Here is a 12312-nt window from a genome sequence, read left to right as displayed (position 1 = left end):
CACGCACTGTAGTAATCCGCAACACCACACTGGTCCGTCTGTGGATTTATTTTGACCACTTTACGGTTCTCTAACGTACACTTCAAATATGAATCCGTAAATGAGAAAGTTCGATCGTGTTTCGGTCTCCATGGAGGCTGCGTGCACAATTTTCACTTCCTGTTCATGCCATGCTTACTGAAAGAAACCACATTATGTTAAGAGCATATGACTGGCCCGGATACAAACGATCTACCGAGGAGCAAAATGAAGTTTGTGCAATCACAAACATCCGAAATAGACACGTATATTACCAACCGGTGGTGAGATGGCAGAATGCGGGGGCGTATATGTAAAAGTCTCGCTTTCAGGCACGTTGATGTTTGCAGAAGAGGGGTACAAGAGGGGTACAAGTTCATCAATATTGTTGGTAAGAAAGATGAAGTGGTGCATTCATCTTCTTTCCCTCGAATCGTGGAAAGTGAAATCATCGTAATAAACCTTGCTTGTGACAGGGCCACTTGGCATTCTGTACTTCTGAAGTTCTTTAAAGGGAATGTCGCGTCCATCTCCGTCGATTTCGGAGCTATAGAATGCCGTACTACCCGCGTTCATCAACGACAATAACGCCGGAAATCCGTCGCGAATTAGTGGAGGGTAATTCCATTTTAAATCGACCAAGGTCCGCCGATGACATTTTTTTTTTAAATTTCAGACAGTACAGTGAAAAAAATATATGTTGTAAACGACCTAGAGTGAAGACGAAAGCAGGTACCCGGAGATTCCTATGATCAACCAGTCCACACGTGGAGAGGGGGTAAGGTGGCGCCGTCTTCGCGACTTGATTTTTTCTCGCGACTTTGCAGCCTTACTGATGGCATTCCATTCCCGTCACAGCCCTCATAGGTAACACACGTAAAGTCTGGGCACTCTAGTATACCTATACGAAGTGAAAATAGTGTCACTTTAAAGGGACGCTGAAGAAAAAAATGCCAACGTCAACAGATATGACAAACAATTACACTTTTTAGCGCTCATAGCTCGTCGGCTGCAGGTCAGATATCCGTAAATGAAGTACGCTTTTAATGCGCAATCTTTTTTCTATCGTTCAATATACAGAAAACCATTCTAACTTGTTTCGTTGCCGAAAGAGATGTCAGTAAAGTTAGGTGAGAGCAGAAAATTGCCGATGTTTGGTGTGGCATACCTCAGCGTTGGCGTTTTAGTGTACCCACTGTGCAAATTATTTCAAGAACTCGAAAGCCAATATACGACACCATTCGAATGACATCTTTTTTACAAGTGTTTGTGCTGCCGTGCATGTTATGGGTTAGAGAGACGTTCTCTTCATTTCGTTACTTGGTGCGTATGTAGTGTCTTCCATTGAAGCAGCGTTCCATTCGTATTTTTTTCTTCCGGTATTTACTAATGTATCCGTTCAGCAAACCCACCGTGCGATTACTTCATTTCGAGCCGTTCGTTTTTCGTTTTTTTTCTTCTAAAATGACGGTTAGCGTTAGCTTTGACATATTCTTTGCACTGACCACGACGATTTGTTGTCCGTTTTCCTTCAAGCATCCCTCTTCTACCGTTAGTGGATAACCGTACATCCAGATGTACAAAAGTGTGTGTCGGCTGTTGCCTACCTCTCTCTCTTTTTAGCAATCTGTTCAGTAATAGCAGGGGCTCCCCCTCTCCATGTCCCATCAGAGTGGATTCCGAACCCTGAGAAATAATCTCCTTCACGTCGCATTCTCTCCCTTCGTAGTGACCCTCTCTACAATCTCGCAGTGGCGTCTTTTCTTATTTGCAGTTGAGCAGCCAATTAGGACGACGCCCGTGTCGTGCGCGTGACTGGCGGAAGTCACGACAGACGCCCTTATAAAAGCCACGAACGCTGTTCGATATTAATTCTTCAGCATCGACGTCTGGTAAGTTTATGTTCATGTTTTCCCTAGTCCTGGCCGAAGCTGCTTTTACAAAACAAAAGCGAACTGTATATCACTATCGTAAGGATCCTCTTAACGTGACGTTCTTGGAAATCCAGTTTCTCCAACTTACCCGAAAGATTCTTCTTACCTTCTTACGAAACACCTTCTTACCCGAAAGATGGACGCCTTTCGTAAGATTCACGAATCTTAACGTTGGTCGAATCTTAACGTTTAACCTGCTTGGAAGGATCTTTCGGTAAATCTTGTGACGGCCGATAACATTTTTCAATTCTATTCCCACACGGTGACAATCAGAATATCTATTTGTGTTTCCCCTTTTGCGACGTTGTTCAAACAGTCGCATTTCAGTACAGTTTATTTTAGTTTCAGATCCAAACAGTATAATTTCCATAGTACAGTATTGTTTTATAGCCGTCCTTGTTACGAGGTGGATGATCCCAAAAAAGGTACAAAGTTGGGGTTGTCGTCACTGCATGAGAACTTCTGGAAAAAGGGAAACATAACTTGAGTGAGCGAGAGCCAACACTCCTGAGGACTACTCCAACGTAGCAAAAAAAAAAAAAAAATGATAATAATCAAAACGAAGGCCGGGAGATCTATTGGAAATTTATAATAATAATAATAATTGGGGGTTTACGTCGCGAGACAACTGAGATCATGAGCGACGCCACAGCGGTCTGTCTGTGGATAGCTTTTGCCCACCTGAGGATTCTTTAACGTGCGATGAAAGCTCATCACACGGCACCCCTTATTTAACGTCCCTCGCGGAAGACGGCGTGTCTAAGCAACTTGTACCCTGCCATCGAGTTGCTGGCGTCCTCGGCCGCGTTCGATCCCGCGATCTCTGAATCAGAAGGCGAACACTATACCGACTGATCTACCGAGGCCGGTATATTGAAAACCTATCAACACACAAGAAGGGGGGGGGGGGGCTTTCGTTCTCGAGCCATCGTAGGAACATGCTTGCTGCCTGAACACTATGCTGCTTGACACCGCTGAAAGTACAGGGGAAAATAATACGAAGTAGTTGTTGCCCGCAGTGACCTAACTACTGTAGTTAACCACAGGAAAATGTGGTTTAGCTACAAGTTATAATTACATTCCCAGAGCTAGTTTCTGACTACTTTTCAGTTACTTTGATATAGTTTAATCAGTAGTCTAACTACTTCCCATCAGTGGTTCTAGGTACGTTCCACAGAATAGTACAGGACGTCCGTAGGGTGGGTTCCACGAAACACGTGGCGTTGTATACGCGTTCTACATACGTTCCACAGTACAGCAAGTACGTACAGTACTGTAATACTGTACACTGCAGTACTGTACACCACTGTACTGTGTTGTACATTACTCTACGTGCTCAACAGTACTGGACTCAGTACAGTGTTGTACAGTACAGTACAGTACAGTTGTACAGTAATACAGCACTATACGTACAGTACAGTACATAGTAATGTACTGTACAGTACACAGTACATGGTAATGAACAAAGAAGATCACCTTTGTTTGAGCTATGCAAGCAAAGAACTGATAAGCCGTTGCTCCATTTTTCTTCCAACCATTCCAATAGGATAAAAAGTGCAACTGCCAAAACCCGCCAGACCGCAGCTCTAAAAAGACCCTACCAGCACCAGATCGGGACCAGCTTAAAACAATAGATTGGCAGACTCAGCAAGGCCGGCTACCCGGAGCACTTCATAGTCGCCATTGAGAGTAGTTTGCTAAGTGAGAGGCTGGGATCCACCCGTCGGACAAGAAACTTGAAGGAAATAGTCACAGGGGTGCGGTTATTCCCTACGAGCACCAGCTATCCCATAGGTTAAAGGAGATGGGGTCCCGGTATGGGTGCTCGTGGACTTCTCCGCAATGAGCATACTGAACTGAGGCAGAGATCAAGACGGTAAACTAGGAGGCACTGGCAGAAGAGTGCACCGTCGTAGACAAGGCCAATTTTTGTTGGTACTCGGGGGGGGGGGGGGGGTATATACGTAGATACGGGCCGTAGATGACCCAAGCCCGGTGTTTAACGTCAGCCTTAAGGAACACCAGAATGTCATCGGGGACAACCCGTCTACAGTAACGCCTCGATAATCTGGCTTGCCCTCAACATTCAAGCGTATCCTCCGGCGAATGCATTGCTTTTTAGATGTATGTAAAACGTTCAATCTGTCACAACAAGTGAAATGTCCAACCAGAGTTACCCGAAGTACTTCTAACGTGCTGGTTTTATTACTAACCAATGCCGCTAACAGTGTCAGTAATCTCTATATTTTCGATGGACAGAGCCATGATTCTGTGCTCCACTACTACATTAACGTTGCTCCGGAACGCTGTGAAACCAATAAAATAATTACAAGTTACAACGAGGCAAAATTTCCAACAATAAACGGCGAGCTTTTTGCACACCTCGACCAGTTCCTAACCGACTAGTCGTTGCGATCACTTGAGAGTAACTGGAACACTTACAAGGTTAAAGTAATACATCTAATTGACAAGCACATTCCTAAGGTTGTTGTTTCTGTTCGGGCACAATCACCATGATTCAATGATACGCTTAAAAGATTACGTAATCGTAAAAACAAACGGTTATTCCGAGCGACAAAATTATCGCCCAGCCCATCAAAACTTGGGTCCTTTCGTAGCGCGTCAGAAGTGTACAAATCAGCCTTGAGTGATGCAAAGAATACATTTTATAATAATACCCTACCTGACAAGTTGTAAGGAAATCCTAAACAGTTTTCGAATATTGTCAAACCCAAGCACGACACTGCAATTGCATTATGTACTGAGGATGGAGATGTTATTATAAATGCTGTATTTCCTAAACTTTTTCCCCCAATGAAAAAAATGGCTACGAAGCAAGCGAGCTGGTGAAGATGATGCATAATGTAAAAACCCCGAGACTAGGGAACACGAAGGGTTCGTGTTGTGTCTGTCCCTTCGTGTTCCCTAGTCTAGGGGTTTTTACATTATGCATCTTTTCCCCCACTTCGTCCAGTACATTGTCCGGACTAATACCCTACGATTATTCTGTAATAGATCCCATCACCATGACCATTTCGGCATCAAAAGGTCATCGACAATCTTCAACTTTCATCCAGTGCTGAGCATGACAACATCAACTCCAAATTTCTCAAAAGTACAGTGCTCTTTCTTACTTCTTTCCCGTAGCTTTATCCAATCATTGGCCACTGGGCGGATTCCTGAGGACTGGAAAGTTGGGAAGGTCGTTCCATTATTTAAGCCAGGCGACAAGCATAATCCTCAGAACTTCCATCCCATTTCTCTAACTAGCATTTCATGTAAAATAATGGAACGTATCATTTATTCGCGTGTTTCCAACCTCTTGAGTTTCACTCGTTCTTTCATAACAGCTAACACTCGACTTGCAGTACATTGTGCTGCCCGGGTAATTCACCGCGAAATAACCAATGCATCCGACATTAACGCCCTTCAGGTAGACCTACATTCATTAATAATGAATGCGCCATGTTGAACACCAGGTTAATAATGAATCATTATTAACCTGGTGCTTAACATGGCGCATGGAGGTAAATCTAGCTAAAGGAAAACACATGAGGATATCACGCAACAACGGTACAAGCACTTGCTATCTGATGGGCGATGCGGGGCTTGAAACAGTTCCAGTGTATAAATATCTTGCCGTTTACATATCCTCTAACCTTTCCTGGCGCCCACACATCGAGTACATCTCTAACAATAATGCAACACACACTCCAGGTTTCATCAGGCGCAACTCTGGTCTTTCGACAGTTAATCTCAAACTCACCCTATACCGAACACTTGTAATACCAAAGCTTGAGTACACAGCTTCTATATGGGATCCGGGACATCAGTCAATTATTCAGAATCTTGAAAGTATTCAGAACCGCGCCGCTCGCTTCATTTGAGTTAATTGTAATCGTACAGCAAGCGTAACATTTATGAAATCGTTCCTTAACGTATCGCCTTTATCACTGCGCCGCAAGGCAGCACGCCTCTCCTTGTTTCATAAAATTTACTGCCATAATCAAGTACTGCATTCTTCTTCATTATCGCGCCCATCTTACATCTCGCCTCGACTTGACCATAGGCAGAAGGTGCAAGTTCCAATTTGTCGCTTCATATCATGTTTTGACTCCTTCATGCCAAAGACTTTCCAAGAATGGAACGGCCTCGCTGGTTCTATAACCTCGATTTCAGAGAGCTCTAACTTCAAAGAGGCCTTATATGATCACCTTTACTCGCAATAATCATTCACGACATTGTTAATTAACGTCATGGCCATACCTTTGATACATCTATATATATTAACATGCTGATAATACCAAACCACTTATACGTGTTGTTTGTAGGCTTGTATAGTTTTTCACTTTCAACTGCACTCTAAATGAATATTTATATCATAGCTACTTTACACAGTAACCTATGCCCCTCCCCTCTTCTACGCTCTAAGCCATGAGGGTAAATAAATAAAATAAAATTAAAATAAAAAAGCGGCTGCTCGCCCCATCTGTCCAGATGATACCCATGGTAAAATTCAGAACAACTCTAAACCCAGTGACGGATAGGTGCCGTCTGACCAACTGGCACATAAAAAAAAAAAAAATGTGCCAGATGACTTCAAGGGCGCACGCGATGCCTGCGAAAGCTGCAGATGGCATGTGCCCCCTGAAGCAACTGGTACGACATCACTGCTGACGCAAGGAGCCACAGTGTACCGGACGTATCGAAGGGTTACTTGTACTCACTAATACGCGAGACGCATTGCGCCTCTCGAGTTTCCTAAGAGAAAAATTACCTCCACACTTCGCAAAAAAAAAAAAAAAAAAGAAGAAGAAAAAGCAAGGAAGAAAGTCCTCTAAGCACATCGAACATGAAACACCAAATTTTATTGGCTTTGCCTTGGCTTTAAATTGCATCCAGTACATCATCGTTTGCCGAATGAAAAGCATACATGGTTCACTAACCCCAACACACACATATAGAGCACACGTTGCACGGCACACAACGCATCCGATGATCGGATGCATCAGGCTGTCCTCCAAACGCCGAACACACAATCCTCGAAACTTCGAACATGATGGCACTGCAAAGCACAGTGACGATCCTTAGTGACGAGAGTTCCTTAAACAAAATGACCGAGGAGCAGTTGTCCAACAAGTAGCAACTCCCTTCCTGCATCTCTAGCGGTTCGCTGGATTCTACCCATCTACTAAGTAGCAACAGTGTTCGATGTGAGAAGCAGTTGGAATCTTGCACGCGTATATGTGACCGTTGAGACAGGAAACAACCTGTAAAGAAACCGAAGTGGATATCACGCTGGTATTGCTCCAACGTTAATGCTGGAATAGTACTCCATTTTGTAACTAACCTCCTCGCAATCGATACAGTCCCACGGTCAGTTATAACGAAAGAATAGAATTAACCTCGCTTGTAATGTACATCGTCGCTTCACCGATGCAGCCGATCGTCTCCTGCCGCCATTTGCAATGCGTCCACCGTCTGCAACAGAATGTACTTTGATTGTTAAACACGAGTAAAACGCAGGCGTCGTACGATGCATCACAACTAAATTGACTTATCTTAAGCAAACAACTGGCCTGTACTTAAAAAGCAAGGTGTCATCCTTCTCAAATGCAATGCAGACAGCGAGCAAGAAAACGGGAAGCGGGGACGAACGCACCGCGGGAGAATACGTTGTGCCATGTCACTCCTCACCGGCGGAGCCCGTAGCAAAGTAGTACGTTCCAACGAAGGCACGCATATTCAGCCGGCACACGCATTATTCAACAAGCACACGAGTACAAGGTTCAGGAGGCACACATATTATTCAGCGGGCACAAAGCCATTTCATACCAAATTGACGGCTTTGTTCCTGCTGAAATTTGGCGATGAGGATCGCTGTGCTTGCTATTTGATAACTGTTATGGCTGTTTCCAGACGGTTGCAGCTGTGTACCGGTTGCACATTCTGAGGGAACTTTTTGAACTGGCACATGGATGGTCACAGGATTTAGAGTGAATGGGCAAGGTATGTAGGGAAGTCGTGCAGGCGATCCTTATAAAGCAAACGGGGGCAGGTGCATAAGTTTGGAGTCGCTCAATTCACAAATGAATATGAATTACTGACGGACACCGTCAAGTGATAACCTATGCGAGATAACCTAAAGGCCTTTCCACAAAAGGACAACCTTCCGAACGGCATTTCCTTTCCACGACACACGACAAAGGAGGTACTCCTTTTCGCTTGCGGGCCTTAGCAGAAGAGGCGATTGCTCATCTCCTTTAGCGATTTAACTGACGAAGTGAGAAAGCCCTCTTGCTGCAAACTTAATAATTGCACAGGCTGGTGAGTACAGTAGTCTTGAGCCACATTTTAGATGACGCTACTGAGCGAAAGGAAGATCACCTGCGCGCACTCCTTTCAGCAAGGTGTCCTCCACAACAACAAAGGACTCCCATCGCAAAGCAGCTGTAGCTAGCCCGTGTGTCAGCGATATTCGAAGGTTGCATTCACTCCGCAAAGTGTGTTAGTAGGTAGTGTCCGTCTGCTTTGTTCCTGTGTCTCGCGCTCCATCCCTCCCCATTCAAGCTGTCTCGTAAACCTTGCTCCTGTGGGATCAGGTTGTGGACAGCGGGCTCCTTGCGTGCAGTGCCACTCTGAGAAAAAACGGGTGTGAAAGGGTGGTGACTTCTATAGTTACCACCTCCGATAAAGGTAAAGCGTCCGATAAGGGGTGTAAAAGGGTGGTAAAAGCAATTATAACATGTCCAAATTGCTACAAAAAAGCGTACCCCCCCCCCCTCGCTCGCCGAATCAGAACCCTATAATTCGTGGCAATGGTTGCCGGACAAGGTGCTGTGCGGTGAAGTTCTGTCTTAAGAGTCAGGTAGCAGGTACAAGTTTGCAACCTTTTAGGCATAACAACAATTGCCTTCTAGCAGATGTAACTGCTCCACTTTTTTTCTAAGAGCGTGTATGAAGAGACTAAAACACTAAAACCGTGACCATACTGGCGTCACAATTCTGTTTATTCAGTCAGCATAAAATTAAGCCTCTTAGCAAGTCAGGATGTTTTTTGCGAGTTGTGCAATGTTTTATTAAAAATGCAAAAAAATACCGTTTCTAATTTCCTATAGATCTTTGAACAGTGTGATTGACAAATTGACGTTACCATTGAACACAATCGATCCCCGGGGTTCATTTGATGGGGATCCCGCGTTATGCCGGGAATAACAATTTCGTTTCAAATAACAACTTCACTCCATGCAATTTGCTTCTGTTTATCTGGTCTTCGGTTCCCGGATCCGCATATGAATTTCCTGGAAACCCAGAGGAAAATACCCAAGAACAGCCCTCACTTACCCCGATGAATGAATTAGGGTACCTGTCAAAGGGAAGGGCTTTTTGTAACGAAATTTCAGCCCCTCACCACCGATTTCAGATTTTTTGTTCCTTTCCTATATTACCCATGTACACCGCATTGACGAGCTCATTCGTTTCAGGCTTTATGCTTTATGCTTTATGATTATGACATTTAACATGCTTTATGATTATGATGATGATCGTCAACGTAGCTGGATAATACGCAAAAAGAAAGCGATATCATCCACGAAGTGTCTGGATATTCAGAGATGATGAACTCCGCCTGTTGACTCTTGAAGATGTACGACGTGCATAGCGAACGCCATCGGCATTATTTGAACAGAAGACCAATGATTTTTCAAGTCAACGTCACAGATGGCACAGATGGGTGTGTACAGGAGCTCATCGTCTACAGTCAGCACATCCTAAACGCTGCTATCCCGTGACTCACCAAACATATACGATATCGTGTCTTGACCCCCGATGTTTTTCGCGATACCACAAGCTTTCCAACTTGAATGCTTGAACAGTAACACGCGAAATTGGTGCTGAAATTTGATTTCACGTTGGACATTGTCAGAGTGAACAAGCCGGGCAACAAATATTTCGCACGGCAGCAGGAATTGATGTTCCTATTTTCACTAAACTGAGCTTGTTTTCTGTACTTCGGAGTCCGCTGCCACGAGCTTCCTTGAGACGCAGAACAGTCGGAGAGCATCATGTGGCTAAGGACATAGTTTGTTGTCCCTCCCCCCCGCCTTTTTTTTCAAGTTCCCACACCTTCGGAAACACTGCGGTGTCTCAACTGGTCCGCAGTAATGATTATGCAGATTATGATGGACTAGTTACCTATGTTCTCTCAAATAGACGCAGTAGTTGTTGATAACGGATGACTCATCTCCTGCTCTGTTTCATTTATCTGGATGTCCCGCTATTATCCCTGCCTATTATCAGGGAATGGCGAGTACAGGATAAACATGGATCGACGGTACACATTCAGAGAATTGTGTTTGCAATAATAACATAATAATAACGAACAGATTACAAAACTAAGAAACTTTGCCAAGAAGCTCGTTACACTCAAGAAAGTGATGAGCCGATCATTCAAATGCGAGCAGGCTGGCGTATCGATGGGTGGTATCAGTACATTGAGGTTGAGGAATTTCGTAGGGACACAGGCTTACTGGTCCTTTCTCCTTGCTGTCTACTGCCTCTGGCCCTATTACCTCCTCAACCTCAAGGGTTCTTCGTGAAGTCGGCCCAGGACGCATACCAACTCCCCTGTCCCCCACTCCTTCCTGCTGTCGTCTCTCCATGTGTCCACATCTGTACGCCGCTCATAGCCACACTTGCTTCGCGGCGCTAACACGAAATTTAAAAAAAAATGCTCAAGGAAGCGGAGAGAATGGGAAAGGCTGTAATATCACCACTTTCCACCTCTCACAGCAGGCTCTGAAGACAATCATCATGAAGACGGCCATCATTATTCTGTTCGTTCTGGTCGCTTGTTGTGAGTATTCGTGTCAGCCTTCGTGGTCGATGAGTTGCACTGTCTAACGACCCTCTGCGCAGGCGCCGTTTCCGAGGTGGAAGCGTTGCATCATCGAGCCTTGCAGCGTTCAATCAGGGCTGCTGCCCAAGGTAAGGTCCTAGAGACACATCAAACAGTATGAAAGACACATAGAGAGTATGAAAGTGATTGGGCTTACAAAAGTGCAATGGGTGCTGAGACGCTCCATCACAAAATGCTTGATATTAAAAGTGATATTGAATGCGCACCTCCGCAAGCGCCGGCGGCGGAGGGGCAATTCTTCACTTTGGTTGGGGGGGGGGGGGGGGAGGGGTAGCCATTTCTTCGTGCAAGCGGGAGAGAGAAGTCACTGCGGTTGAAAACGGGGTGTGCTGATATCGAATTGGGGAAATTTTCCGCGGTCTTCACGACACAGGCTTTCTAGGTAGATATCGCACAGTTGGTGATACATTTCACGAAAATGAGAAGTGAAAAAGTCATATTATTTATTGGGGGGGGGGGGGGCTCTTATCAATCACCAGAGGCCAGAGACTCGGTACTGAAAATACGGAAGTCGCCAGTAAAGACCTCGCACTACCGCATTTTGTTTTAAATAACCCCAAAAAGTTCATGCTTTCGGGATCTGCAAGAGTACGTGTCATCAATGCGAGCCCTGGGCGTCTGTCTGTTAGCGACACCGGACTCTCGGCACCACTTCGGAAGACTGTCAGTAGTGCAGTGGAGCCGACGTTGGAGAAGTGTGCACACTCTGACATCGTGCTTCTCAACCGTATAATACCCCTAGCTGTCACACGGACAGTATCCAATGATCATTGAAAGCAATGACCATCGAACGTGCGCGTACAGGAACCTAGCGTGCAACGTGCCAACCTGCCAAGGGAGCATTCTATCCAGTGCTCTTCTAGACGTTGACACGTAACACGCTAGATGGCGCCGTGCGTATGTTTCATTGGTTATCGCTCAAATGATCAGTGGTGACTGCCCGTGTGACTGGGGTAGAAAGTAATCTTCCGATACTTCCACCTACCACTCATAGAGAAAAATATTTCGGGAGAATAGAGTGTGAGACACGTAGACCGCCAAGACATAAATGAAGTAGGATGTTCAACGTAGGCGGAGAGGAGGGATGTTTAAGGTACTTTGAGGGGGGAGGAGGGGCACTCTAAATTAGCTTATAGCTCGTACCAATCACCTTGGTTCCTGTTCCTGTCCGCAGTCCAGACGTTGACGGTTCTCCTCAGTCCACAGTTTCTTCCATTGGTTAACGAGCCATTTAAAACAACAAGTTTACTTGAATGATTATGAGTGGGAGTTTCACATCGCCACACTCTACCCCATTGCTGGCGGTGATGTGGTCAAATAGAATAATGGGTCGCCTCACAGTGAGGACCCAAGTCCTGTGGTTTCCAAAAACTTTCCAAGCGCTTTAAGGGCAGAGCCTGGTGGGCTGTATTTGGCCATGGACCAAGAAATTTTGACACTGAA

At 45.1% G+C, this 12312-nt stretch overlaps 1 long non-coding RNA gene across 1 annotated transcript in view; it reads left to right on the top strand.

Annotated features, from left to right (window-relative positions):
- The first annotated feature begins 1823 nt into the window (after positions 1–1823).
- Positions 1824–12312, top strand: part of LOC135377095 (uncharacterized) — a 207884-nt gene continuing 197395 nt past the window's right edge. The window contains exons 1-3 of the long non-coding RNA XR_010418026.1: positions 1824–1910; positions 10743–10806; positions 10869–10937. This is a non-coding gene — a long non-coding RNA (uncharacterized LOC135377095). The remainder of the gene's footprint in view (positions 1911–10742; positions 10807–10868; positions 10938–12312) is intronic.

The sequence above is a fragment of the Ornithodoros turicata genome, chromosome 1 (genome assembly GCF_037126465.1).
Source record: "Ornithodoros turicata isolate Travis chromosome 1, ASM3712646v1, whole genome shotgun sequence".
NCBI classification, from domain to species: Eukaryota; Metazoa; Arthropoda; class Arachnida; order Ixodida; family Argasidae; genus Ornithodoros; species Ornithodoros turicata.
The sequence above is the reverse complement of the archived record's forward strand: the minus strand, read 5'-3'. Positions and strand labels throughout refer to the sequence as shown.